Consider the following 26,899-nt stretch of genomic DNA (forward strand, 5'->3'; position numbering starts at 1 on the left):
TGCTCCAATGTCTTATGTTCTCTTGTTGTCCTGGACAGTGACAGAGAATTGGAAGCAGAAGTAGGCCATCTGGTCTTACAAATCTGCACCAACATTCAACGGATTGGTGGTGATTCTGCCGACATCTAGATGAATAGGTTGGGGCTTGTTCAATGGACCACAGGAGGTTGAAAGGTGACCATACAGAGGTTATAAAATCATGAGGGGGACAGATGAAGTGTCCGCCAGGTATTGTTTTCTTGGGTGGGTGGTTCAAGATTAGGCAGCAAATTTGAAGGCGGAGAGGAGAAAGATTTCAAAAAGGCAGGAGGGGCACCTTTTTTTCAACACAGAGATAGTTTGTGTGTGGAATAAATGTCCAAAGGAAGTGGTGGATTGCAGGTACAGTAACAATATTTAAAAGACATTTGGATAAGTACATGAATAGGAAAGGTTCAGAGGGATATGGGCCAATCTAGGTGGGACTAGTTTAGTTGGTGAATATAGTCAGCATGGACTAGTGGGCTGAAGGGTCTGTTTCTGTGCTGTATGACCCTGTAACTGTTCTGTACTGGTCTTAAAATCATTTTCTTGCCTTCCTCCATAAACATCCACTTCTTTGTTGTTCTAAAATCAGATGAACACAGCCTTGCAGAGAGACATCTCACTTTCTGAACTCAATTCCTCTTGCGAATATAACACTTGTTTGCTGATTGCTTGCTGCACCTGTCTGACAACTGGCAGTGACTGGTGTAGGAGGACGCTGAGGCCCCTTGGTATGTCCACACATCATTCCTAATAAAGGGCTCGTGCCCGAAATGTCGACTGTGCTGCTCCTTGGATACTGCCTGACCTACTGTGCTTTTCCAGTACCACACTTTGACTCTGATCTCCACCATCTGCAGTTCTCACTTTCTCCACATCCCAATCCATCACCAATTAAACAATACACCTCCTTTCTGCTTTTATTTCCACAGAAAGGCTCTAACTTCACATTGTGGTACTGCATTTGCCATGTGTTTGTCAATGGTGGTCTTCTCTACATCGGGGAGACTGAGCATATAACTTGGGAACGGTTCGCGAGCATCGCAGCTGGGTCCACAGAGGCCAACTGGACCTCCCAGTCACCATCCATTTTAATTCCCCTTCCCACTCCATTCCTGACATGACCATCTTTGGCCTCCAGCCTTACCACACCACACCAAACCACAACTTGGAGGAACAACACCTCATCTCCCGCCTGTGCAACCTACAACTCGAAGGACTCAACATTCTCCAATTTCAAATAACCTCACTTCCCATCCCCAACTACCTTCAAAGCCCCGACCCCTCATTTCCAATCCTCCCTGCCACCAACCAGTTTCCTTCCTCCCCTTGACGAACCAGGTCGTACCCTCAGCCTGTCTTCACCTATCCCCACTTCACCACACTGCCCCTTGCACCCCCTTTATCTGCATCTCCCCTACACCCATCCCAGTCCTGAAGAGGGATACAGCCGAAACGTCGACTTCTCCATCTCCTGATGCTGCCTGGCTTGCTGTGTTCTTCCAGCCTCCTGCCTGTCTATTTTGTCAATTGAGACACAGACTCAGACCAATGTTTCCAGAGTCTGTCTCCTCCCGGTTTCACTCCCTTTGCTTTCAGTTGCTGCAAGTCAACAATTGAACACCAGAGTGGAAAAAGAAATGGAAGGGGGCAAGAAAAGAGAGTGCCGTGCTCACAGATCTTGACAGAGGAAGGAATTTACAGTCTGGTGAAGCTCAATCTTCATTCAGAGACAGGAGCAGAAATAGCAGCTTCAGAAGCTCATGGTCCAACCTCCGCATTGAGACAATAGGAGGGCTCTGATTGGCAGGAGGACCAGGCTCCTTCCGGTCCTTCAGGGTTTCCCAAAGGTTCGTCTCCCCGTCCATCAGAGCGATGAGGGCGGGGCCCAAATCGATTTCACACATGCGCACTATCAGCACTGCTCACGGCCAATAGAACGGTTTATGGATCGCATGGGATTGTGGGTGGTATATCAGCCATTAAAGAGAAGAACTCAAGCGTCCCATATGCCTTCTTAACCGTCCTTTTTCGTATGTTGGTGACGTATACGTCAGGAACTAATCTTTAATCGATATTAGATTGATACACTGAGTGAAACACTGCAGGCATTCAACTCTAAACACTATTTCCAATTCGGTGTCCGTGCAGCACTCTTTATTTGTCCTCACATCAGGACAGAATCAAAGCCCTATTCTGTTCCACCTGAACCTCGATTTTTGTTTAGTTTGCGGGTTCCAAACCTCTGTTTCAATCATTTATTAAAAGTTACTCATGGTACATGTACATCGCTGGCTGGCCAGCATTTAGTTCCCCTTGAGAAGGTGTGGTGACCCGCTTTCTTCAACTGCTGTGATCCATAATGGTACGGTGACCCACAATGTCCTTTGGGTGGGAATTCCAGGATATAGACCCAGGGACACTGAAGGAACAGCAATATGTTTCCCAAGTCAAGATGGTGAGTGAATTGGAGGGGTACTTGCAAGAGGTTGTGTTCCCAAGTATTTGTGGGTGGCACGGTGGCACAGTGGTTAGCACTGCTGCCTCACAGCGACTGACTGTGTGGAGTTTGCACGTTCTCCCATGTCTGCGTGGGTTTCCTCCGGGTGCTCCGGTTTCCTCTCACAGTCCAAAGATATGCGGGTCAGGTGAATTGGTCATGCTAAATTGCCCGTAGTGTTAGGTAAGGAGTAAATGTAGGGGTATGGGTGGGTTGCGCTTCGGCGGGTCGGTGTGGATTTGTTGGGCGAACGGCCTGTTTCCATACTGTAAGTAATCTAATCTATCTGTTGCCCTGGTCCTTCTAAATGGAAGTGGTTGTTGGTTTGGAAGGTGTTTTCTAAGGATCTTTGGTGAATTTCCGTGGTACATCTTGTACAACGTACACATTCCTGCTTCTTAACAGTGGGCAGAGGGAGTGGATGTATGTGGAGATGGTGCCAATCAAGCAGGCGACTTTGTCCTGGATGGTATCAAGCTTTTTGAATGTTGTTGAAGCTGCACCCATCCAAGCTGGTGGGAGAGTATTCCATTACACTGCTGACTTGTGTTTTGTAGAAGATGGACAGGGTTTGGGGAGTCAGAAGGTGAGTCACTCGCCACAGTATTCCTGACCTGTTGCCTGCTCTTGTTGCCATTGTGTCTGTGATTAGTCTAGTTGAGTTTCTGGTCAATGGTAAACCCAATGATGTTGATAGTGGGGTGTTTAGTGACAGTAACACTGTTGAATATCACGGGGCAGTGGTCAGATTATCTCTTTTGGGGATGAGTCATTGTTTGGCATTGGAATGGCATACATGTTACTTGCCACTCATCAGCCCATTGGATATTGTTAAGATCTTGTTGCATTTCAAACTGAACTGCTTCAGTTTGTGAGGAGTTGTGAACTGTGCTGAACATTGTGCAATTATTGGCGAATATCTCCTCTCTGACCTTATGATGGAGGAAGGTCATTGATGAAGATGGTTGAGCCTAAGACACTACCCTATGAATTCCTGCAGAGACGTCCTGGAACTGAGATGACTGACCTCCAACAACCAAAGCCATCTCTCTATATGCCAGATATACCTTAACACTTAAGATACACAATAATATCCCCCCATTCTCTCTCCTATCCCCCATTCTCTCTCCCTTTCCCACGCTCTCTCCCTCCCCATTCTCTCTCCCCTTCCCCATTCTCTCTGTCCCCATTCTCTCTCGCCTTCCCCATTCTCTCTCCCCTTCCATTCTCCCTCCCTTTCCTTTCCCTATTCTTCTCCCCTCCCCATCTCTCTCCCGTTCCCCATTCTCCCTCCCCTTCCCCCATTCTCCCTCCCCTTCCCCATTCTCTCCCCTCCCCATTCTCTCTCCCCTCCCCCATTCTCTCTCCCCTTCCCATTCTCTCTCCCCCCTCCCCCATTCTCTCTCCCTTTCCCCTTTCCCCATTCTCTCTCCCATCCCCATTCTCTCTCCCCTCCCCCATTCTCCTCCCTTTCCCATTCTCTTTCTTTCCCCATTTCCCCTCCATTCTCTCTCCCCTCCCCATTCTCTCTCCCGTTCCCCCATTCTCCCTCCCCTCCCCCATTCTCTCCCTCCCCCATTCTCTCTCCCATTCCCCCATTCTCTTTCCCTTTCCCCCATTCTCTCTCCCCTTTCCCTCATTCTCTCTCCCCTCCCCCATTCTCTCTCCCACACATTCTCTCTCCCTTCCCCCATTCTCTCTCCCCTCGCCCATTCTCTCTCCCCACCCACGCATTCCCTCTCCCCTCCCATTCCCTCTCCCCTCTCCATTCTCTCTCACCTTCCATTCTCTCTCCCCTCCCCCATTCTCTCTCCCTCCCCCATTCTCTCTCCCACCCTCCCCCATTCTCTCTCCCCTCCCCTCCCCCATCTCTCTCCCCTCCCCTCCCCATTCTCTGTCCTTCCGCCCATTCTCCATTCTCCCTCCCTTCCCCTTCTCTCTCTCCCTCCACTTTCTCTCCCCCCACCCTCCATTCTCTCTCCCCACCCCACCCCCGTCCATTCTCTCTCCCTGTTGTGGGGAAAAACACCAGGCTCGGAGTCAGAATTGCGGTTCAATGACAGAGTTGATTGCACAAGGAAATCCCGGGGCTCCGGGGAGAGAAAGACACCAACAGCACAGTGTCAGCTGCGAGACTTCTCTCAACCCGGAGCACACGTCAAGAAACTTTTTTCCATCTTGTGATACAATCGGTCAGGGATGAGATTATTGTCTTTGTAACATGATTTGTTTATGGTAGTCCTTGCAGAATCGTTGATAGTTGATACAATCATTGTCAGTTCAGGCACAGCCTTTGTTAATTTCCGCACAGTCGTTGTCAGTTTCAGTGAAGACATTGTCCATTTCAATGTCTGCATGGAAATCCATTGTTGTAGTAATGGGCGCTAATTGCTCTTCCTGAGAAGGAGGATTCCTGCAGCCCTGGCTATTAGCATTTGGGATTGAGTCTGTATCAAGCTGTTAGCATTTCTATAAGAGGTGTTGGCTGGACCCAGACACTTCGGGGGCAGTGTTCAATACTCATGTGTATTCTCTCCCCCACCCGCCTTAAGCTAATCACCTGGGTTGTGAGTCCATTGTGCTGGCATTCTGGTGCCCCCAGGCAGTGTCTGTATCTGCTCTGCTGTTTCTCTCAGTATTGTGATCCGGCGGCCATCTTGTGTGTCAAGTTGGCCAACTGATGGCTCAGTGGCCATCCTGTGTATCCGTGTGCCTAGTGTCACCCTGCCCTGTGCCATCGCCCACTTCTCCGCCACGTCCATTCTCTCTCCCCTGCCCAATCTCTCTATCAACCCCACTCATTCTTTGTCTCTACCCCCACCCTCTGACCGCCATTTTCTCTCTCTCTGTCCCACATCCATTCTGTCTCTTTTCTCCCCAGCCCCCACCACACCCGTCCTTTCTCGTGCCTCGAACCAGCTTTGACCGCTGGATCAAGCTCTTCAAAGGACACACACACAAAAATGATGACTCTACCTGGGAGTCGGGATTGGTGAGAAATGGCTGATCTTCAAAATTGAGAATACCTAAAATGATATCTTCAGAAACATCATTAAAGTCAGAATGCACATTCAAGTTTTTCAAAGAGCTGCTGAAATCTTTCTGAAAATTTCACTGAAATAAGCGCAGTCAGGCCACTGCTCAGGAGAGGCTGGGAGGGGTGAATGGGCGAAAGTGGGGACTGCAGGTGCTGGAGATTAGAGTGGTGCTGGAAAAGCACAGCAGATCAGGCAGCATTCAAGGCTTTTGTCTGAAACGTCGATTTTCCTGCTCCCTTGGATGCTGCCCGACCTGCTGTGCATTTCCAGCACCACTCTGATCTTGATTGTAAGGGGTGAATGGCCGAGTGAAGTTGTTCCAACTATCTAGAAATAGTGTCACAGAGCACAGAAACATATCCTTCGGTCTATGCCGACCAGATATCCTGTGCCGACCAGATATCCTGAATTAATCCAGTGACCCATTTGCCAGTATTTGACCCCTTATCCCTCAATCTGTCCTCTTCATATCCCCATCCAGATGCATTCTAAATATTATCACTGTACTAGCCTCCACCACTTCCTCTGGCTGACACGCACCACCGTCTGTGCAAAAAGATTACCACTCAGAAACCTTCCCCCTCTCACCCTAAACCCGCGCCCTCCAGTACTGGACTCGCCCCCCAACGTGGGGAAAAGACATACAAAAGTTGAGCAGCAGCCAGACAGAATGCAAAAGTAATGAAGTGTCGAACCACAGGGAAAAACAAATTGTGGCTCTACCCCTTTTTTACCTTTTGGCATTTGGACTCTTAAAATCTGACACGAACACCTGCATGCCCAGTGAGCATACTGCGCGCATGTTATCCGGTGTCAGTAACACAGTACGCATGCCCACTGGTGTCAGCAAAACTCTGGGGGATGCTCATCGCGTGCCAGCTGTTCCCCAAGTTTACACTCGGTCTTCCCGATGTTGAGAAGACCACAATTTACAAACACGTGGCAAATGCAGTATCTCAATGTGAAGTTATAGCCATTGCTGTGGAAAAAAAAAGCAGAAAGGCGGTGTATTGTTTAAATGGTGATATATTGGGATGTGGAGAATGTGAGAACTGCAGATGCTGGAGATTAGAGTCAAAGTGCAGTGCTGGAAAAAGGCAGTAGGTCAGGCAACATCCGAGGACCAGGAGAGTCGACATTTCGGTCCCGAGCATTCCATCAGGAATGATATGTGGATGTGCAAAGGGGCCTCAGCGTCCTTCTACACCAGTCACTGCCAGTTGTCAGACAGAGTGCAGGTGAAGAGCCTTTGCCTGAAATGTCGATTTTCCTGTTCCTCAGATGCTGCCTGACCGGCTGTGCTTTTCCAGCACCACTCTAATCTAGACTCTGATTTCCAGCATCTGCAGTCCTCACTTTTGCCTGGACAGGTGCAGCAAGCAATCAGCAAGGCATGGGGTACATTAGCGAGAGGAATTGAGTTCAGAAGTGGGGATGTCTCCCTGCGTTAGGGGCTCATTGAACATTATCCAAGGCTGAGTTCGTCTGATTTTTGAACACCAAAGAAGTGGGTGTTTCTGGGGGAAGGCAAGTAAATGATTTAACACCAGTATAGAGTCAGACACCAACAGAACCAGATCCTTTAGTCAAACTAGTCTAAGGCCGACTATATTCACAAACTAAACTAGTCCCACCTGCCTGCATTTGTCCCATATTCCTCTGAACCTTTCCTACTCATATACTTATCCAAATGTCTTTTAAACGTTGTTACTCAACCTGCGTCCACATTCATCCCACATACAAACCACTCTGTGTAAAAAGAAAAGTGCCCCTCCCTGCCTTTCTTAAATCTTTCTCCTCTCACCTTCAAATTTGCTGCCTAATCTTGAAACCCCCACCTTAGGGAAAGGATACCCAATGGTCACCTCATCTATGCCCCTCGTGCTTTTATAAACCTCTGTCAGGTCACCTCTCAACCTCCTGTGATCCAGTGAACAAGTCCCAACCTATTCACCTCGATGGTTGTGAATCTGCCAACAATCTGTTGAATGTTGGTGCAGGCTTGAAAGACCAAACAGTCTACTCCTGCTTCTGATGTGCTCTGTGTGTGTGTCCAGGACAGCAAGAGAACATAAGACATCGGAGCAGAAATTGTTACATTCGAGGTTTGCTCTGCCATTCAATCATGGCTGATAGGTTCCTCAGCCACATTCTCCCACTTTATCTCCATAACCCTCCATCACCTTGAGACTCAAGAACGTATCCATCTCAATCTTAAATATCCTCAGTGACCTGGCCTGCACAGCCTTCTGTGGCAGTGAATTCCATATATTCACCACTCTCTGGCTGAAGAAGTTTCTCCTTACCTCCATTCTGAAAGGTCTTCCCTTTACTCTGAGGCTGTGCCCACTGGTTCTAGTCCCTCCAACCAATGGAAACACCTTTCCAACTTCCACTCTGTCCCAGCTGTTCGGTATTCCTTGTTTCAATTAGGTCCCCCACCGAGTGTGGGCCTGTTAATCAGCATGAAGCAGACCCTTCAGGATGAGTTACAGCAGGGATTAGGTTCAGCAAACTGAGAATGGAGGGAGAGGGTGTGGGGTGGAGATTTTCACCTTCAAAGGAATAAGAGAGGAAAGAAAGCTCACTATGAATGAGAATTGATCAGGTGGGCTGATGGGCCAAGGAATAGCAGTTTAGTTTAGAGAAGTGTGTGGTTTGCATTTTGGTCAAGCAATCCAGGCAGGACTGACACAGTTAAGGGGGATGTTGCAGAACAAAGTGACCTTGGAGTGCAGGTTCATTGTTCCTTGAAAGTGGAGTCACCAGTAGACAGGATAGTGAAGAAGGCATTTGGTAGGCTTTCCTTTATTGGTCAGAGCAGAGAATACAGGAATTGGGAGGTCATGTAGTGGCTGTGTAGGACATTGGTTAGTCCATGTTTGGAAGACTGCATTCATTTCTGGTCTCCCTGTTATAGGAAAGATGTTGTGAAACTTTGAAAGGGGTCAGAAAAGATTTATAAGGCTGCTGTCAGAGTTGGAGGGTTCAAGCTACAGGGAGAGGCTCAAATGGCTGGGGATATTTTCCCTAGAGCACTGGAGGCTGAGGAGTGACCTTATAGATGGATAGGGTGAATATCCAAGGTCTTTTCCCCAGAGTCCAAGGCATATGTTTGAGGTGAGGGGGAATTTTAAAAAGCATTTGGACGGGTAGATGAAAAGGAAGGATTTCGAGGGATATGAGCCACATGCAGGCAAATTGGAAGTAGATTAATTTAGAATATCTGTTTGGCTGAACAACTTGGACCAAAGGGTCTGTTTCCGTGCTGTATGACTTTAATCTTCTTCAGTGAAAGCAGAAGTGTGATTGTGAAGGCTGGAGTTTCAGAGCAGCTTTCAAAGATGTTTTGCCCTTAATGGGAGCAGAAGAAGTTACAATGAAATCCTGCATTTGTGAGACAACAACTAAGTGAGTGAGTACATCCAGGATTTTGGTGGAAAGTGGGAATTCATTGCACTGTGGGGATGAAGCTCTACTTATTGAGTCGTTTCTGCTGGTGAATGAAACCAGGCCTCAAAATTAGGAGGAGTAAGTCTAGGACAGAGATGAGGAGGAACTGCTTTTCCTGGAGAATAGTGAATCTTCGGAATTCTCTGCCCAAAGAAGCAGTAGAGGCAGCTTCATTAAGTATATTCAAGACACAGTTGAATGGGTTTTTGCAATGGTAGGGGAATTAAGGGTAGTTGGGACAATGCAGGGAGGAGGAGCTGAGATGATGGATAGATCAGCCATGATCTTAATGAATGGCAGAGCAGGCTGGATGGGCCAAATGGCCAACTCCTGCTTCTATTACTCTGAAACTATAACCCTGCATTTCCCATGGCTAACCCACCTAACCAGCATGCCCCTGGATATTATGGCCAATCCAACTCAAGGCCAGTGAGTAATGTAGTGATGTGGGAAATGAACATCAGAGAACAATTGAAAGGGACAAGGGGAATAAATGTACCAGCAATCAAAACTGGATTCTAAACATCACAAAAATTGAAACTAAAAATGGTGTGTCTGAATGTGTGCTGCATTGTGACAAAAGTGAAGGAATTAACTACACACATTGAAGTGAATAATTGCAATCTGACACTCCCTACAGAGACATGGCTTCAGAATGACAAGGATTGGATCTTTAATATTGAGGGTGTCCCCAAATGGGAAGCTCGGTAAAGGTGGAGGGTTGGCACTGCTCATCAAAGCACTGACCACAGGGTAGTCTGGTTCAGCTTGGATTTCAGGTTCTGATTTCTCTGTCCTCTGTTGATCTCCCTGTTCCATTCTACACCTTCTGAAACAATAAAACATTCAGTCAATCAAGGCCCAACCCACAATCTCCCAGCCTGTCAACCATCCAGGCACAGTGTCGTCACAGTAAGGAATCACACAAGAAAAATGAAACCAAATTTGAAATAAATAGGTGCTTGTGTTTAATGTTTGTTCATTAGGAAGTAAACCAGAAATGGGGCTCTCCCAGGATTCTTATACTGCCCTACTTGAGGAATTCTCTTCCCCTTTGTATCTAACTATTAGTACCCAGCTATGATTTACACTATACTTACACCAACAGAAGTAAGGCATCTGTTCTCAAATAGGTAGAGACATACAGGATGGAAATAGCCATTTTCTCTCTGCCATGTACACACACACACACATTCACTCCAGTGACTTGTTTGTGTATGTTTGCAAAATTATAATTGCAAAGCTGGGCTGAAATGTCACTTTTTGTTGTAAAACTTTAAGTTCTCTTGAGAAGGTGCCTTACATGTAGTTCTGGGATTTGCATGTTAATGATGCCTGCAACCCATTCGAAAATGAGTTGTTTAACATGTCATTTCAGTGGCAGGATACTGTCATGTTTTTCCATAAATTCTGTGTCTTATGACCTTATTCTCTACAACCACCTAAGAAGGAGCAGGGCTCCAAATGCTAGTGCTTCCAAACAAACCTGTTGGTCGCCAACCTGGTGTGGTGTGATTATTAACTTTATCCATTTTAGGAGGGATTTGCTATGCTAAATTATCCATAGTGTGTAGGGATGTGCAGGTTAGGGTGGATTGGCAGTTCTAAATTACCCATAGTGCCCAGGGATGTGCAGGTTAGGTGTATTAGTCAGGAGCGTTAGTATTGTTAAAACAAGTTTAATAAAATTTAGACAAGACCACCAAAACTGGAAACAAGACAATTTATTCTACAATCTTGCAAGAAAGGGCGTACAATTATACCCTTTGAGCTGAGTGAGATCATTTCTCCAGACTCCTAATTACCCAGTCTCTCTTACTGTACCAGACCACTGCCCAGCTGCGCTCCACCCTTATTACTTCCCCCTTCCCCAGATTGGCAACCTTCCTTTCTGTAAATGCTGACATACACATTTATTTTGTCAAGATCTGGTTTAACATTTTGTATCAATTCTGCTGGTACATTCCATCCTCGGACATTTCATTAACTTGTATCGGTTTGTATAGCTCAAGCATTTCGGTTATCTCAGCTTTTTGCTGAAAGCATAATTTTACAAAAAGAACTTTTTGTTATCGTAATTACACACCAAAGTTAGTATTTAACTAACCACAATTATACACTGAAAAGTCCCTCAATACCTGCAGGGTTAATAGTTCTCTTGCTGTACCTCTTTTCTGTATGCTTTTTCTATATCTGCAAAAACAACACTTTACTCCATTTCTAACAATTTTCCCATTTCTTTTCTTAACCCTTTGTTGTTTTTGCAATCTTATTTTCTGCCCTCTTTTCACCCTATGGCGTCAAGGTTCACAATCTCGTCATTTCTGTCCTTCTAAGTTTGTATCATTATTGGTTGTTGTCCTCCCAAAGACATTACTAGCTTAGTCATTATCCATTTTAACACATTAAACCCTATCAGTAAACCTACAATTATGAGAAGCACATAAATGCCTAAATTCACTCACCATTTTCCCACCCGGTCAATCTCGGGTTACCTCATACCCATCCTTCATCTTTTCGGAGTTCATCTCCAATTTCTCTTATATTGCTTATCTTTTTCTTTACTATTTCTGCCTTACCTTCCACTATGGAAGAGGTGTCTGGGATGAAGGTGCAGCATTCTTTACCAATCAGAGCACAGGTTCCCCCTTTTTTGGCCTAAAGATAGTCTAAAGCCATTCAATTCCATAAAGCTGTCAGTCTTGTGGCAATCATTTCGGTGGTTATGGCCGATATTTGGGATGGAGTTTCTCCCATCACACCGATGGCAGCCGCCACTTTCTGTATTTCCACCCCTGCCCTTGTAGTGCCGTAGTTTGGGAGTAGTGTCCACAGTAGACGGTCTCCTTCTGAGACCTCTCGGGTCTTATGTCTTATCCCCCGTCTCCTTTCTCAGGTTGGGCTCATGCTTTCCTATTCGGAGGTGAGGGACTATATAAGCGAGGTAACAGCAGCCACTCCAACCTTTCTGGTTTTGAGGAAGTGTTTCGTCAACTTCATAACATGACACATTCAATCACACCAACATATTTTTCCCCGGGAATAAATGGATAGGCCTTCAGACCGCATACCCAATATGTTCCATTTAATATTCGGGGAGTGGTCGTGGCAGTGGCTTAACTGGTGTGGACACAAGATGATGTTCCCAGTTGGAAAGGTGCAGCATCATTCTGATTACAGAAACAGGTGGGATTCACTGCTCCTTTCGGTGGGGAAACTCTAAGACTATCAGTAGCACCCTGATTTTTCGGGGCTGGCCTTGGGAACCATCCCGCAAAGTTATAATTGCTCCTTTCAGATCTCCACTTTGTATTATTTGAACCCACATCAAATTATTGTACATCGTATATTTCTTTTTAGTGAGCAGTATTACTGAGGTGGGGATTCCAGATTCGCCATGGTGTGGGACCTCTGCACAGACCCAACAGTCGGCAAGTCCCTCTTGTTTAGCATAATTCTGGCACAGCGTAGTGAAGTGATTTTGCCCACTTCCTTGAATGGTTCGTACTACTAACATTACAATACTATACCAATATCTACCCATCTCTGAACCCATATATCAGCAAACGTTAAAAGAGTCTTTTGTCTCAGTTCATTCTTTCTTTCTGAACTGTCAGAGGGTTGTCTGTAGGATGAGCGTGCCACTCCACCAATGGGGTGTTCACAGGACCTTTAACGCGAGTGTGATGACCCCACCCTTTCTCAGCAGTCCGGATAACTGTTTCACTAGTTAGGACGGTTAGGAATGGTCCCTCCCAGCGCGGGTGCAGTTTGGTATCTTTCCAGGTCTTGATCAGGACCCAATCACCCGGTTGTATTCGATGTACTGCAAACTCAAGTGGCAGTGCCTGCACCAACAGGCCTGTATTCCTAAGAATAGACAAAGACGAGCCGAGCGCCACAATATAGTTCTTTCAAAACTTCTCATTGAACTCTGACCAGCCGTTAGGCAGTCTTTCAGCCTCGATAATGCTTCCCTCTATCCCGTCTACTACAGTATATTCATTGTGCTTTTTACCCTCAATCATCGGGGAGGACCCGTCGATAAGCAACCGAGCTCTCGCATGCAACGGTACGTCTCTTAAGTTCATTTGCACTTTAGTCTGATATTCAGTAATATCAAGACAGTCATGTTCTGGATTGCCAGGGGCCACCCCCCTCTCTCTCCGCCACAGAAATGCAGCTGGATTCAAGCAACTGTCTGTGACTAACACAAGGTCATCCTGTTCTATTAAGATTGTCTCTTATTTTAAGATCCTAGAGTCTGTGAGCCATTGTCCTGCATTCTGATTTAAGAATTCTTTGCCTTTTACTCCAGAAACCTTGAGACTTTTGTTAATTAATTTAACACCGCTAGGTCTAAAGCTTAGAGATGATCGTGCTGCTCCTGTATCCACTAAAAACACTGTTTCCTCTCCTTCAGGTCTCACCTTTAAATTTATCAAGGGTTCCCGGTGGGTCTCAGGAGAAGGGAACCCCTGACTCCCCTAATCTTCACCAAAAACCATCAATGATACCGCTTCTCTTTGTTGTCCCAACCTTGGACATTGTCTTTTAAAATGTCCTGTTTTTCCGCAGTAATAACATCCTGCCAGTTGCTTCCTTCCCCCTGCCATCTGCTCTCTGTCTCTCTTGTCTTCCTCTGTTCTCTGATTCTAACTTTCTCATCGTAATTTCTTCAACCACTGCAACCATTATTTTAGCTTTTTGTTTTTGTTTCTTCTCTTCCCTTTTCACAGACACTTTCTGTGCCTCACATCACAGATCTTCGATCTGTTGTTCACTCCAGCCACCTAATTTCTGTCATTTCTTTTATGTCCGGCCATGATTTAGTCACATATTGGACCTTTAAAAGTTCCTGTGCCACCGGATCATCGGGATTCATTCCCAAATATTTACTACTGGCTTATTTTAATCCCTGTAAAAAGGCTGATGGGGCTTCCTCCTTTTCCTGTCTTACTTCAAAGGCTTTTAAAAAATTCTGAGATTTAGGTGCTGCTTCTTTAATACCCAAAATGACCATTTCTCAAAAGTCCCTAATTTTTCCTCTACCATGTTCATCCATACCCTTCCAACGTGGGTCCACATTGGGGAATTTGTTTTTGGCTGGGATCACTCCCTCACCCACCGGATGTCTCTTTTCCATTCCCTCAGAGCAGCTCTTCTAACCATGCCCCTTTCTTCTCCTGACCGTACCTGGTGTGGGGTGCTGACTACTCAGGCTCCCCTAAAAGTAAGTTTCCGACTCTCCTCTACCAATCAGGCTGTTGCTACCACTGCCTGCACACACTCTGGCCAGTAATGTAGCTTTCCATTCTTTAATTAACAATGAATTAATGCAGTCATGGTTTAAATTAACCACGAATCAATATGACAGGTCACTGAGAATGTATGAAGGAATCCTGCCAATTAATATTGATTCAGGCCAACACAATTGAATTATTATAAATATTAATTATTAATCATATATATTATATAATTCAGGATGGAAACACAACAAGTGATGAAAACATTTTAAAACCTGTAATCGCGCAGTTCTGTTTGTTTACCAGTCACTTGTGACTTCTCATTCTGTTTCTGTCATTGTTTTGCTCGAGCACATTCATTTTTAAGAACCTCAACAGATTCCACAGCACCATTTGCAGTTAATTCGATCCCCAATTTGGTGGCAATGTCTCGTCATGACGCAAAACCGATTCTTCGTGCCTCTCATCACAAAACTGTTGCCATAATCCAATTAACTTTTTCGTTCCCACTCCCTTGGGCTTAAAATTTAAGGATGACCTTGCTGCCCCCGTATCGACTAGGAAACTACGTCCTCTTTGTAAGGTCCCATCTTGAAATTTATCAAGGGTTCCTGGTGGGTCCCCGGGAACAGGAACTCCTGACACCCCTATTTATCATCAAGGTTCATACACGAATCTGGACACTCTCTCTTACAGTGCCCTGTCTTTCCACAGTAATAACATCCCGCCTGTGGGGAGTTCCACTTTGATCCTTGTTCCTACCAAACCCCGGAACATCTCCTCCCCGATCCTTCAACAAGCTGCCCGCCACCATTCCGGTTTCCTTCTCCTTTTAGTTTTGTACTTTATTACCTCACTAACCGTGACTGTCGTTATTTTTGCCTTCTGTCTCTGTTTCTGATGTTACGTTGCCAGATCAATTGCTGAGCCGGTTTAACCAACTGAACAGCTTTAGGGCCACCTCATGGCCATTCCTCATCACCCAATGTTTTGTTTAGACCTTGATTCTTTTAAAGAAATATTGCAATATTTCTTGCTCCCTGTAATCTCAAATACAATTTATCAATTTATGCTTGCTTTTCTTTAAAGCCTGTTCCTAACTATACATTTTGGAATCTTACTTGTAAATATATATTTATATATTCTAAATTCATTTATTCAGTGTTTAATATTCAAAATACAAAATGTGCACAGTTCCCAACTCTGAAATCCACCACAATCACCCGGTTCCAGTCCCCTGATTCAAATCCAAAACTCGTCCTCCCAAGTAGTCCTGCCCAGTCATTGCTCAATTACAATGCTATAGGTCGTGAAATAACCAGAGCTGCCTTAAAAGGATTTGTCTATTCAAGTTAAAACTTCAACTGTCCTCCATAAATCGCTTTTACATAAGGATAAAAGAGATTAGTTAGAAACTGATAGTAAGGCAGTCATGACCTGTAAAAAGAACATTTTATTTCATAACCTTGCAAAATCCTTAACCTTAAAAGAAATCATGCTAAAATTTCCATAATAGAAATCAGATTCAAAACAGTCCCGGATCTCAAGCTCCCGGGAATATTCAATCACCAACAAACAAATGTGCATTCAGACTGAATCACAAAGGGTTAAACTTTCGACTAGCTGAACAGCTCTTCTCTCTCTCTCTCACACACACACACACACACACACACAGACACCATGTCTCACAGACACTTGGAGTTTCCCGCAACGACTCCTCTAGCTTTTGAATATTTTTCTGGGCGTCTGGCCATACGTTAGTTACGAAGTGCACCCTCAGTAGCCCTTCAGCTACTAGCCCTTCTGACACGAAGCATAATCTGATTCCTCCTGACTGGAAGGCTGTTTTTCATTGACATTTGATCATTTGTTTTTTATCCTTTCCTCACGTCCGAGGATTGTCCTTCCAATCTCTTCACATTTTTCCTAAAGGACTGTCCGTTGGGATGTGGTCCTCGGACGTCCCTCTCATCTCCCCTTCTACATCTATATTGCTATTCTTATTTCCCAGTTTAATACTCATTTTCTTTATATAACCTCTCTGAAGTTCGGTGTTACCTTCTTCCACACCCACTTCAGGGTTCTAATCTCCGGGTGGGGGTTTCCCCTCTTAATAACCGGTCTGAGGCTGGGTTATCGAATCAGCTAGACACCTTACTTGTTAGATTAATCTAGCCAATTAAAGACCTTTATTCTCTATCTTTTTAAGTTGCCAATTCCTCTGTACTTCTTGTACAGAACTGACCACCAAGCTAATACTTAAAGGTCAATTTTCGTATCTTAGTCTGTGCACAGAAGTTACCTGGTCGAATGCGCGCCCCATCCCGCAGCAATACCAGACAGCAAAATACATTGTCAATCTAGGTCGCCCGAAATTTACCTTTACCCGGATCTTATGTACACAAGAGTAACCCGACCGAACCACCACGTCTTAGTGTCCTTCGTAACACGGCGAAACAGCAAGTAATGCTACAAATCCCGGCCGGCCGCGAATGCCGACCAACCCACCACCTCTCCACACACCCAGAACCACAGCAAAACAGCAAATAATGCTGTAAATCCCGGCCGGCCGCGAATGCGGGTCTTAAGTCCATAAGAGTTACCCGACCAACCCGCCGTGTCTCAGTGCGCCTCGCTCGTGGCAAAGACTGACAACAAAACAAAACCCGCTGCCTACCCCGGTCGCCCGGATAATACTTATTTAAGACCTTTTTCTGACCCGGGTCTTGTGCACAAGAGTTACCCGACCGAACCCGCCGCGTCGCGTCTGTCCGTCTTGTTTCCAGGGTCTCCCGGTCCGGATCACGCTCTCCCAGAGCCACCTCAGCAACAAGGGGAAACTAGAGACCGCCGAAATCAGCGAGGTGCACCTTCTCCGTTTCTCCAAGAATGCCGAGCGACCGGAGCTTGGGATCCCGGAACAGGTTTAATAACATTTAGACGAGACCACCAAAACTGGAAACAAGCCAATTTATTCTATGATCTTGCAAGAAAGGGCATCAAATGAGCAAATTAGAACTTGGGTTAGTGTACAGTTATCCCCTTTGAGCTGAGTGAGGTCATCTCTCCAGACTCCTAATTACCCAGCCTCTCTTACTGTACCAGACCACTGCCCAGCTGTGCCCCACCCTTATTACTTCCCCCTTCCCCAGGTTGGCAACCTTCCTTTCTGTAAATGCTGACACACACATTTATTTTGTCAAGATCTGGTTTAACATTTTGTATCAATTCTGCTGGTACATTCCATCCTCGGACATTTCATTAACTTGTTTCGTTTTGTGTAGCTCAAGCATTTCGGTTATCTCAGCTTTTTGCTGAAAGCATACTTTTACAAAAAGAACGTTTTGTTATAGTAATTACACACCAAAGTTAGTATTTAATTAACCACAATTATACGCTGAAAAGTCCCCAAATAGCTGCAGGGTTAATAGTTCTCTTGCTGTAGCCCTTTTCTGTATGCTTTTTCTATATCTGCAAAATCAACACTTTACCCCATTTCTAACAGTATTGAGCAATACGGCTCGGGGAATGGTTGAGGGTGAGTTACCCTTTGGAGGGTGGGTGTGGACTCGTTGGGCCGAGTGGCCTGCTTCTGCACTGGGGATTCTCTGAAGGGAAGGAATTCCTGCGAACTGTGCAGGGCAGCGCAGGCGCAGTGCGGGGTCCCGCTGCCGGCCGAGCCCCGCGTCTCGTCCCGCCCCTTTCTCTTGCCCCGCCTCCCATACTCCCCCGCCCCCTCGCTTCATCTATGACGTCACAACTAGGAAGTGGCCCTGTCAGTTTCAGAGTGAAACTCCCTCCCTCTGGACAACTGTTCATCCTGGGAAGGAGAGAGAGGGGAGAGGGGGGAATCTGTTCACTTGTAGCAGCTGGAGTGAATCCAGGGAGGGAGCAGATTCTGCAAACTTAATTACCTGGGCGAGGAAGGACGGAAGGATGGGGTGGGGCTGTTTTCCCCAGAGTCTGAAGGGTGACATTCTCGACTTTTTATAGAATTCTGAGTGGCATGGATAGGGTCAATCCTCAAGGTCTTTTCCTTCGGATGGGGGAGTCCAGAACGAGAGGGTAATAGGTTTTAGGTGAGGGGGGGGGGGGGGGGGTGTGGAGATGTAAAAGAGATCTCAGGGACAACTATTTTTGATGGAGAGGGTGATGCAGTTATGGAATGAGTTGCCAGATGAGGTGGTGGGGTCTGGTACAATTCCAACAGTTAAAAGGCATGTGGATGGGTGTATGAATACGAAGGTTTCAGTGGATCAGGGCCAAGTGATGGCAAATGCGACTAGAGTCATAGAGATGTACAGCACGGAAACAGACCCTTTGGGCCAACCCAACTCAGTCCTAACTGCCAGCACCCAGCCCACATAGGGGCCAAGTGATGGCAAATGTGACTAGATTACTTTAGGATATCTGTTCAGCTCGGACAAGTTGGGCCAAAGGGTCTGTTTCCGTGCTGTATGACACTAGTTGTCTTTGGTAAAAGCAGAAGTGTGGTTGTGAAGACTGGACTTTCAGAGCAGCTTTCAAAGATATTTTGCCCTGACTGGGAGCAGAAGAGTTTCACTGAAGTGTATTGGTGTTCATGCCTTGATGTCTCAATTTGCTCCCACCTTCCTGGGATCATTAACCATTTTGTTCCACAAATAGCTGCATTGCAGGTTACCCCATGAATTGACACACATATGTTTGCTTCCCAGAATCAGACCTGCTCACTGTCAACAGTATCCCAGTGTTGTGGAGTTATCCAAAATGCAGAGAGATGTTAGTCTTGATGTTTTTGTTTGTCTGCCCCTGAAAGATCCTGAATCAGCACCTTCAGGGAATTAGTTAGAGTGGAGTCAGAACAGAGGGGGAGAGAGAGTGGGATGGTGCTTTCAATTTTGTGGAATAACAAAAGAAAAGAATATTCCACAGAAAGTAAAATTCCTTGTTCAGAATTTCTACCTGCACTGACAGTGATGACCTTTATAATCTCTTTTTACAGAGTATTTGAAGATCTGAAGACGGAAGTTTCAAAATCAACAGATGAAGGCTGTTTGCCCAAAACATTGAGTCTCCTGCTCCTCAGATGCTGCCTGACCTGCTGTGCTTTTCCAGCACTGCACTTTTCAAATCTGACTATCCAGTGTCTGCAGTCCTCACTTCGACAGTCACTCAGTCCATCGGGACTGCAACAGTTTTCAACTATGATTCTGTGAGAAGGAGCAAAGCTTTTTGGTTTCTGTTTGAGTACATTTTCAGCATCATGGGACTGGATGAGAGACCCTACCATTGCAGTGCACTGAGTGTGGAGCCTGAAGCAGTTATATGGCCTGGAAAGAGGAATTCACGCTGGGGATAGGCTCTGCACACGTGTGTGTGTGGCTGAAGCTCCGGCCATGGAGAAACCAGAGGAATCCCGCCGTGTGGAGAAACCGTGGAAGTGTGGCGATTGCGGGAAAGGCTCCCATTTCCCGTCTGCCCTGGATACTCATCGGCACAGCCAGACTGGGGAGAGGCCATTCCCCTGCCCTGACTGTGGGAAGGGCTTCAGCAATTCCACCAACCTCCACACCCACCAGCGGGTCCACATGGGGGAGAGGCCTTTCAGCTGCCACGAGTGTGGGAAGGCCTTTTCCCAGGCCTCCAACCTCCAGACCCATCGGCGTGTCCACATGGGGGAGAGGCCCTTCAGCTGCCCCGAGTGTGGGAAGGCCTTCAGCAATTCCTCCCACCTGCTGAGGCACCAGCGAGTCCACACGGGGGAGAGGCCCTTCAGCTGCCCCAGTGTGGGAAGGCCTTCAGCAATTCTTCCCACCTGCGGAGCCACCAGTGGGTCCACACGGGGGAGAGGCCCTTCAGCTGCCCCGAGTGTGGGAAGGCCTTCAGCAATTCTTCCCACCTGCGGAGCCACCAGTGGGTCCACACCGGGGAGAAGCTCTTCAGCTGCCCTGAGTGTGGAAAGGCCTTCAGCAATTCTTCCCACCTGCTGAGGCACCAGTGGGTCCACACCGGGGAGAAGCCCTTCAGCTGTCCTGAGTGCGGGAAGGCCTTTAGTAATTCCTCCGCCCTGCTGAGGCACCAGCAGGTCCATACGGGGGAGAGGCCCTTCAGCTGCCCTGAGTGCAGGAAGGCCTTCACCAATTCTTCTAACCTGTTAAGCCACCAGCAGGTCCACACTGGGAAGAGGCTGTTCCCTTGCACAGAGTGTGGGAAGGCCTTCAGGTATTCTTCTCACTTACTGACCCACTGGCGGGTCCACACCGGGGAGAGGCCCTTCAGCTGCCCCGAGTGTGGGAAGGCCTTCAGGCATTCCACCAACCTGCTGACCCACTGCGGGTCCACACAGGGGAGAGGCCGTTCCCTTGCCACGAGTGTGGGAAGGCCTTCAGCAATTCCTCTAACCTGCTGAGGCACCAGCGGGTCCACACGGGGGAGAGGCCCTTCAGCTGCCCCAAGTGCAGGAGGGCCTTCACCCGCTCCTCGTACCTGCTGAAGCACCAGCGAGTTCATGAGCCATCGCAGGGGGATTGAAGGAATGATGGCCGAGTGCCGTTACCAACTGGACTATCAACTCAGTTCTGGGGACTCCTGAGTTCGAATCCCACCGTGACAGATGGTGGAATTGGAATTTGGTCAGAAATCTGGAGTTCAGAAACTAATGGTAAAACCATTGTCGGTGGGGTGGGGGTGGAAGAAGTCCCCGTTCTTTTTTACTGAAGGGAACTGTTGTTGTGGGAGAGGATTCACTCAGTCGTCCCAGCTGCATCCTTTACCCAGTCTGGCCTACACGTGACTCCTGACCCATAGCAGTATGATTGACTCTGCAATGCCCATCCAACTAACTTGGATAAAGGATACAGGTTGAAAATGCTGAGTGAGGCAATACTTTCTCCGGGTTAAGGCTGTACCAGGATCCAATTCCAAAGGAATAACTTGGTGGTGACCAATAATGAAGAAAGTGAGGGGTTGGAGGGAGTGTGTGCACTTTTGGCTGTGAGCTGTTTTTAAAACATTGCTACTTTTTTTGATGCCTTTCTGCTGGGAGATTCTGAAGCTGTAACAAAGTTGGGTCGCAGTAAAGATTACCTGAACTTCACGCCGAGCTCAGACTCTCATTGAGAGCTTTGAATTGCAACAGGTTTTTGTTTTAAAACTGCTCATTTCTTACAGGTGAAAGTGAGAACTGCTGATCAGAATCAAGATTAGAGTGGTGCTGGCAATGCACAGCAGGTCAGGCAGCATCCAAGGAGCAGGAAAATCAACATTTTTCGGGCAATGTTGATTTTCCTGCTCCTCGGTTGCTGCCTGACCTGTTGTGCTAATTTTTGACAGCCTCCTGTACTATGTTTCCAATGTTGTGTATCGGTTGCAGCAGTGAATGAGTAGCCAGTATTGTTAGAAATTGTGAATTTTTTAGGATGACATCATCCCATTGTCATTGTACAGTTTCCTGGCAGCACTGGGAGGTGTGGACTGTGTCCACTGGAAACGATGTGGAGGTGCCGGTGTTGGACTGGGGTGGATAAAGTTAAAAATCACACAACACCAGGTTATCTTCCTTCTGGTTTATTTGGAAGCACTGGCTTTTGGAGTGCTGCTCCTTCATCAGCTAGCTGTGGAGCAGAATCATAAGACACTGAATTTATAGAAAAAGCTGACGGTGTCATGCAACTGATGAGGTATTGAACAAATCTAGATTGCAGATTAGTCTTTCATCTTTTACCATGGGTTGCAGGTTTCAGTTCATTAATATGTAAACCCTAGAATTACTTTTAATTCACCTTCTCGAGATGGTTTAAGGTTTTATAAAAATAGGTGATATCTCAGCTCAGATACTGCATAAAAGGTGTGAGGTTCAAGTCTGTATCCCAATCTTGAATCAGATTGGTTCTATTCACCAAAGTAGGAATTTATAAAATATTACATGCAGTTTGTGTTCTTTTTGAGCAAAAATGAATATATCTGCTAATATAATTCTGCAAATGCAAATTCACCCCATTGACTTATGTGTGACTGTGTGCGCGCATGCGAGTTTGTGCATATATGCTAATGAAGTGTGTGTGTGAGATGGAGTATAAGCCTGTGATATGGTGTGAGTGTTAGGGTGTGTATGTCTGAGAGAGTGACAGATCAAGGCAAGGGGTTGCATTTTGCTAAAACAAGGAAGGGCAGGACTTATACAGTTAATGGTAGGGCCCTGCATCGTGTTCCAGAACAGATTCATGGGGGGAGGCGGTGTGGAGGGGTTCTGGTACATAAAAGCTAAAAATCTCTCAACACCAGGTTATCGTTCAACTGGTTTATTTGGAGGCACAAGCTTTCGGAGCGCTGCTCCTTCATGGGGTGTTTGTGGAGCAGGATCATAAGACACAACTACCTGATGAAGGAGCAGCGCTCCAAAAGCTAATGCTTGCAAATGAGCCTGTTGGAGTATCACCTGGTATGGTGTGAATTTTAACTTCGTACACCCCAGTCCAACACCGGCATCTCCAAATCGAGGACATAGTTCTTTGAAAGTTGCATCATTGGTAGACAGGGTGGTGAAGGAGGCGTTTAGCACACTTTCCTTCATTGTTCACACCGTTCAGTGCAGGAGGTGGGACATCACGTTGAGGTTGAACAGCATATTGGTGAGACCACGTGTAGAGTACTGAGTACATTTCTGGTCGCCCTATCGACGACCACAAGTTGATGGGTGACCTTATTTCGATTTATAAAGTCATGGGACTTGTAGGAAAAGTAAATATCACAGGGGGAAAAAATTATGCATCTCCCCTTTTTTACTTCTCTTGGCATTTGGACACTTCAATTCTTTCGGTAACAACCTCCTCGCCAGAGAGCATACTGCGCGTGCTCGTCGGCGTCAGGATGACATTGCGCATGCTCCTCACTGCACGCAAGGCGCGGCTCGCGACTTTCTTTTGGTGGGCCAATCAGGAGCGCTGGAGGACCGGAAGGTGACTAGTCCTCCTGCCAATCAGAGCCTTCCTATTGTCTGAATCCAGAAGCTGGAACACGAGTTTCGGAAGTTGCTGCTCTCTCTCTGAATGAAGATTGAGTTTGTTCCAGACTCCCCTCTGACTTCTGCTAATCTGATCGGTTTACCACATCTGTCTGTGGCGTGCAACCCCCCCCCCCCCCCAACCGATAGCTGGGTCTTTTTACTTTTGCTGATGCAACACAGGGTCTTATTTGGTTATCTTGTTCATACTAACTCCCTATATGCGTGACCATTGCTACGGTCATGTTAATACATCTGCTTCGATCTGTCGACCATCTCCTTTAATTAGTTATTTCTTGGAATATACCCTCACGATTCTGCCTTGCGATTTTTGCAGAAGCAAGATGCAGCTGCTTGTAACTGCTTGCAAGCATATCTAGCTTAACATATCCCCCCAGCACAGACGAGTTGGGGCAGAAGGGCTGTTTCTGTGCTGTAATACTGGAATTGTGTTTGGTGAATGCAGAAGTGTGGTTGGACTTTCAGAGCAGCTTTCCAAGATATTGTGCCCTTACTGGGAGCAAAAGAAGTTACAATGAAGTCTTTCGTTTGTGAGACAGCAACCGAGTGAGTGAGTACATCTGGGAGTTTGGTGGAAAGTGGGAATTCGATGGAAAGTGGGAATTCGATGGAAAGTGGGAATTAATTGCACTGTGGGGATGAACCCTACCCTACCCTACCCAACCCAGTCATTTCTGCTTGTGGATTCGACCAAGCCTCAAGTTGATGGGAGTAGATTTAGGACAGAGATGAGGAGGAACTGCTTTTCCCAGAGAGTAGTCAATCTATGGAATTCTCTGCCCAAGGAAGAAGTAGAGGCATCTTCATTAAGTATATTCAAAACACAGTTGGATGGGTATTTGCATGGTGTGGGAATTAAGGGTAGTTGGGACAATGCAGAGAGGAGGATCTCAGACGATGGATATATCAGCCATGATCATAATGAATGGTGGAGTAGGTTCGATGGGCCAAATGGCCAATTCCTACTTCTTTTACTATGAAACTATAACCCTGCCTTTCCCATGGCTAACCAACCTAACCTGCACATCCCTGCGCACTATGGGCAATTTAGCATGGCCAATCCAAATCAAGGCCAGTGAGCAATGTAGTGATGTGGAAAATGAACATCAGAGAATGATAGAAAGGGACAAGGTGAGTAAATGTACCAGCAATCAAAACTGGATCTGAAGATCACAAAACTTGAAACTAAAAACGATGTTTCTGAAAGTGTGGTGCATTGTAACAAAATTGACTGCACACATTGAAGAGAATAATTATGATCTGAGACTCCTTACAGAGGCATGGCTTCAGGATGACAAGGATTGGATCCTGAATATCGAGGTGATAGTCAAATGGGAAGCTAGGTGAAGGTAGAGGGTTGACGCTGCTCATCAAAGCACTGATCACAGGGAAGTCTGGTGTCAGCTCAGATTTCAGGTCCTGATTTCTCTGTCCTCTGATGTCCCTGTACCCACAGAGTAAGATATTGTTCTGTTCTGGTCTGCTGGACTTCTGCTGAAACTTTGACCCCCCACCCCTACACCTTCTGGAACAATAAAACATTCAGTCAATCAAGACCCAAGCCACAATCCCCCAGCCTGTCAACCATCCAGACAGAGTGTAGTCCTAGCCGGAAATCAAACAAGCAAAACAGAACAAAATTAGAAATAAATAAATGCTTGTGCTTAATGTTTGTTCATGAAGAAGTAAACCAGTACTAGGGCTCTCCCACGATTCTTACAGTGCCCAACTTGAGTCATTCTCTCTCCCTAACATCTAACTATTCATACCCAGCTATGATTTACAACAATATTTACACCAACAGAATTAAAGCATCTGTTATCAAGTAGACATCGGGATATACAGCACGAAATAGACTTTTCTCTGCTTCATTCTCACACACACACACACACACACACACATCCATGGGGGTGAATTTGTACTTGCAGAATTAGTTTTGCAGAGACATTCTATTTTTCTCAAAAAATGCACAACCTGCAGGCTGTTCAATCCATGTAATATTTTGTAAATTCCACTTTGGAAATAGAACCAGTCTGACTCAAGATTGTGATACAGACAGACCCTGATTTCACACCTTTAATGCATTCTCAGTGCTGAGATGTCACCTTTTCTTAGCTGCAAATGTGTTGCTGGTCAAAGCACAGCAGTTAGGCAGCATCTCAGGAATAGAGAATTCGACGTTTCGAGCATAAGCCCTTCTCGAAACGTCGAATTCTCTATTCCTGAGATGCTGCCTAACCTGCTGTGCTTTGACCAGCAACACATTTGCAGCTGTGATCTCCAGCATCTGCAGACCTCATTTTTTACTGTCACCTTTTCTTATGAAACTTATCCCAAGAAAATGTCTTTCAGGAATTTCTGTGATTTAGAAATGAATGATACGAGCAGCCCATACTAAAAGATGAAGGACTTAACAATCCAGGGTTTTTCAATATATCATTTCAGTGCACTGTAATGTTTTTCCATCCATTCTGTGCCTTATGATTTTATTCTCCACAATCACCTGATGAAGGAGCCATACTCCGAGTGCTAGTCACAGATGTACAGCACGGAAACAAACTCTTCGGTCTATGCCGACCAGATGCCAGTATGTCGCACCTTATGTCTCTGAATCTTTCCTATTCATATCCCCATCCAGATGCATTTTAAATGTAATTGTACCAGCCCCCACCACGTAATCTGACAGTTCATTCCATATACATACCACCCTCTGTGCGAAAGGATTGCCCCTTAGGACCCTCAGAAATCTTTCCCCTCTCACCCTACACCTCGGCCCTCCAGTTCTGGTCTCGGTGCCTTGCCCCCACGACAAGGGGAAACGACATACAAAAGTTGAGCAGCCAGACAAAATGCTAAAGGAATAAAATATCGTGCCGCAGGGAAAAAAAAATTGTGGCTCTATCTTTTTTCCGCTGTTGGCATTTGGACACTTAAAATCTGTCAGAAACACCAACATCCCCATAGAGCATACTGCGCATGTTTGCCAGTGTCAGCAACCCAGTGCGCATGCTGACCAGTGTCCGCAAAACACTGAGCATGCTCATCGCTGTACGCAAAAAAGGCGCGAAACCTTCTTTTGATTGACCAATAGGCAACATTGGAAGACTGGAAGGAGACTGGTCCTCCTGCCAATCAGAGCCAGCACATTGTCTGAATGCGGAAGTCGGACCATGAGCTTCTCAAGCTGTGACTCCTAATACTCTCTCTCTCTGAATAAAGATAGAGCTTTACCCAGACTGCGAATTCCTTCCTCTGTCCCAGATATGTGAGTACGGCACTCTCTTGCTCCCATTCCATTTCTTTTTCATTCTGGGGTTCGTTGTTGACTTGCAGCAACTTAAAGAAAAGAGTGAATCCGGAAGGGGACAGACTCTGGAAATGCTGGTCCAGGTCTGTGTCTCAATTTGCAAAATAGATAGGCAGGAAGTGGAGAAGTCGACGTTTCGGGTGTAACCCTTCCTCGGGGCTGGGGCTGGCTGGAGAAGCTGCAGATAAAGGGGGTGGGAGTGAAGCGGGGATAGGTTAAGACAGGTAGAGGGTACGATCTGGTTGCTGGCAGAGAACAAGGAGAGAGGTTTTTTTGAAATTGAAAAACTCAACGTTGAGTCCTTCGGGCTGTAGGCTGCCTGGAAGA

At 46.3% G+C, this 26,899-nt stretch overlaps 1 protein-coding gene and 1 pseudogene across 1 annotated transcript in view; one reads left to right on the forward strand and one right to left on the reverse strand.

Moving 5' to 3' along the window:
- LOC132808475 (gastrula zinc finger protein XlCGF7.1-like) overlaps positions 1 to 26,899 on the reverse strand; it is a 506,159-nt gene that overhangs the window by 121,325 nt on the left and 357,935 nt on the right. The window lies entirely within an intron of this gene.
- The window catches only part of LOC132808463 (zinc finger protein 208-like), a 71,546-nt pseudogene that overhangs the window by 41,176 nt on the left and 3,471 nt on the right, over positions 1 to 26,899 (forward strand).

The sequence above is a fragment of the Hemiscyllium ocellatum genome (genome assembly GCF_020745735.1).
Source record: "Hemiscyllium ocellatum isolate sHemOce1 chromosome 27 unlocalized genomic scaffold, sHemOce1.pat.X.cur. SUPER_27_unloc_6, whole genome shotgun sequence".
Classification (NCBI taxonomy): domain Eukaryota; kingdom Metazoa; phylum Chordata; class Chondrichthyes; order Orectolobiformes; family Hemiscylliidae; genus Hemiscyllium; species Hemiscyllium ocellatum.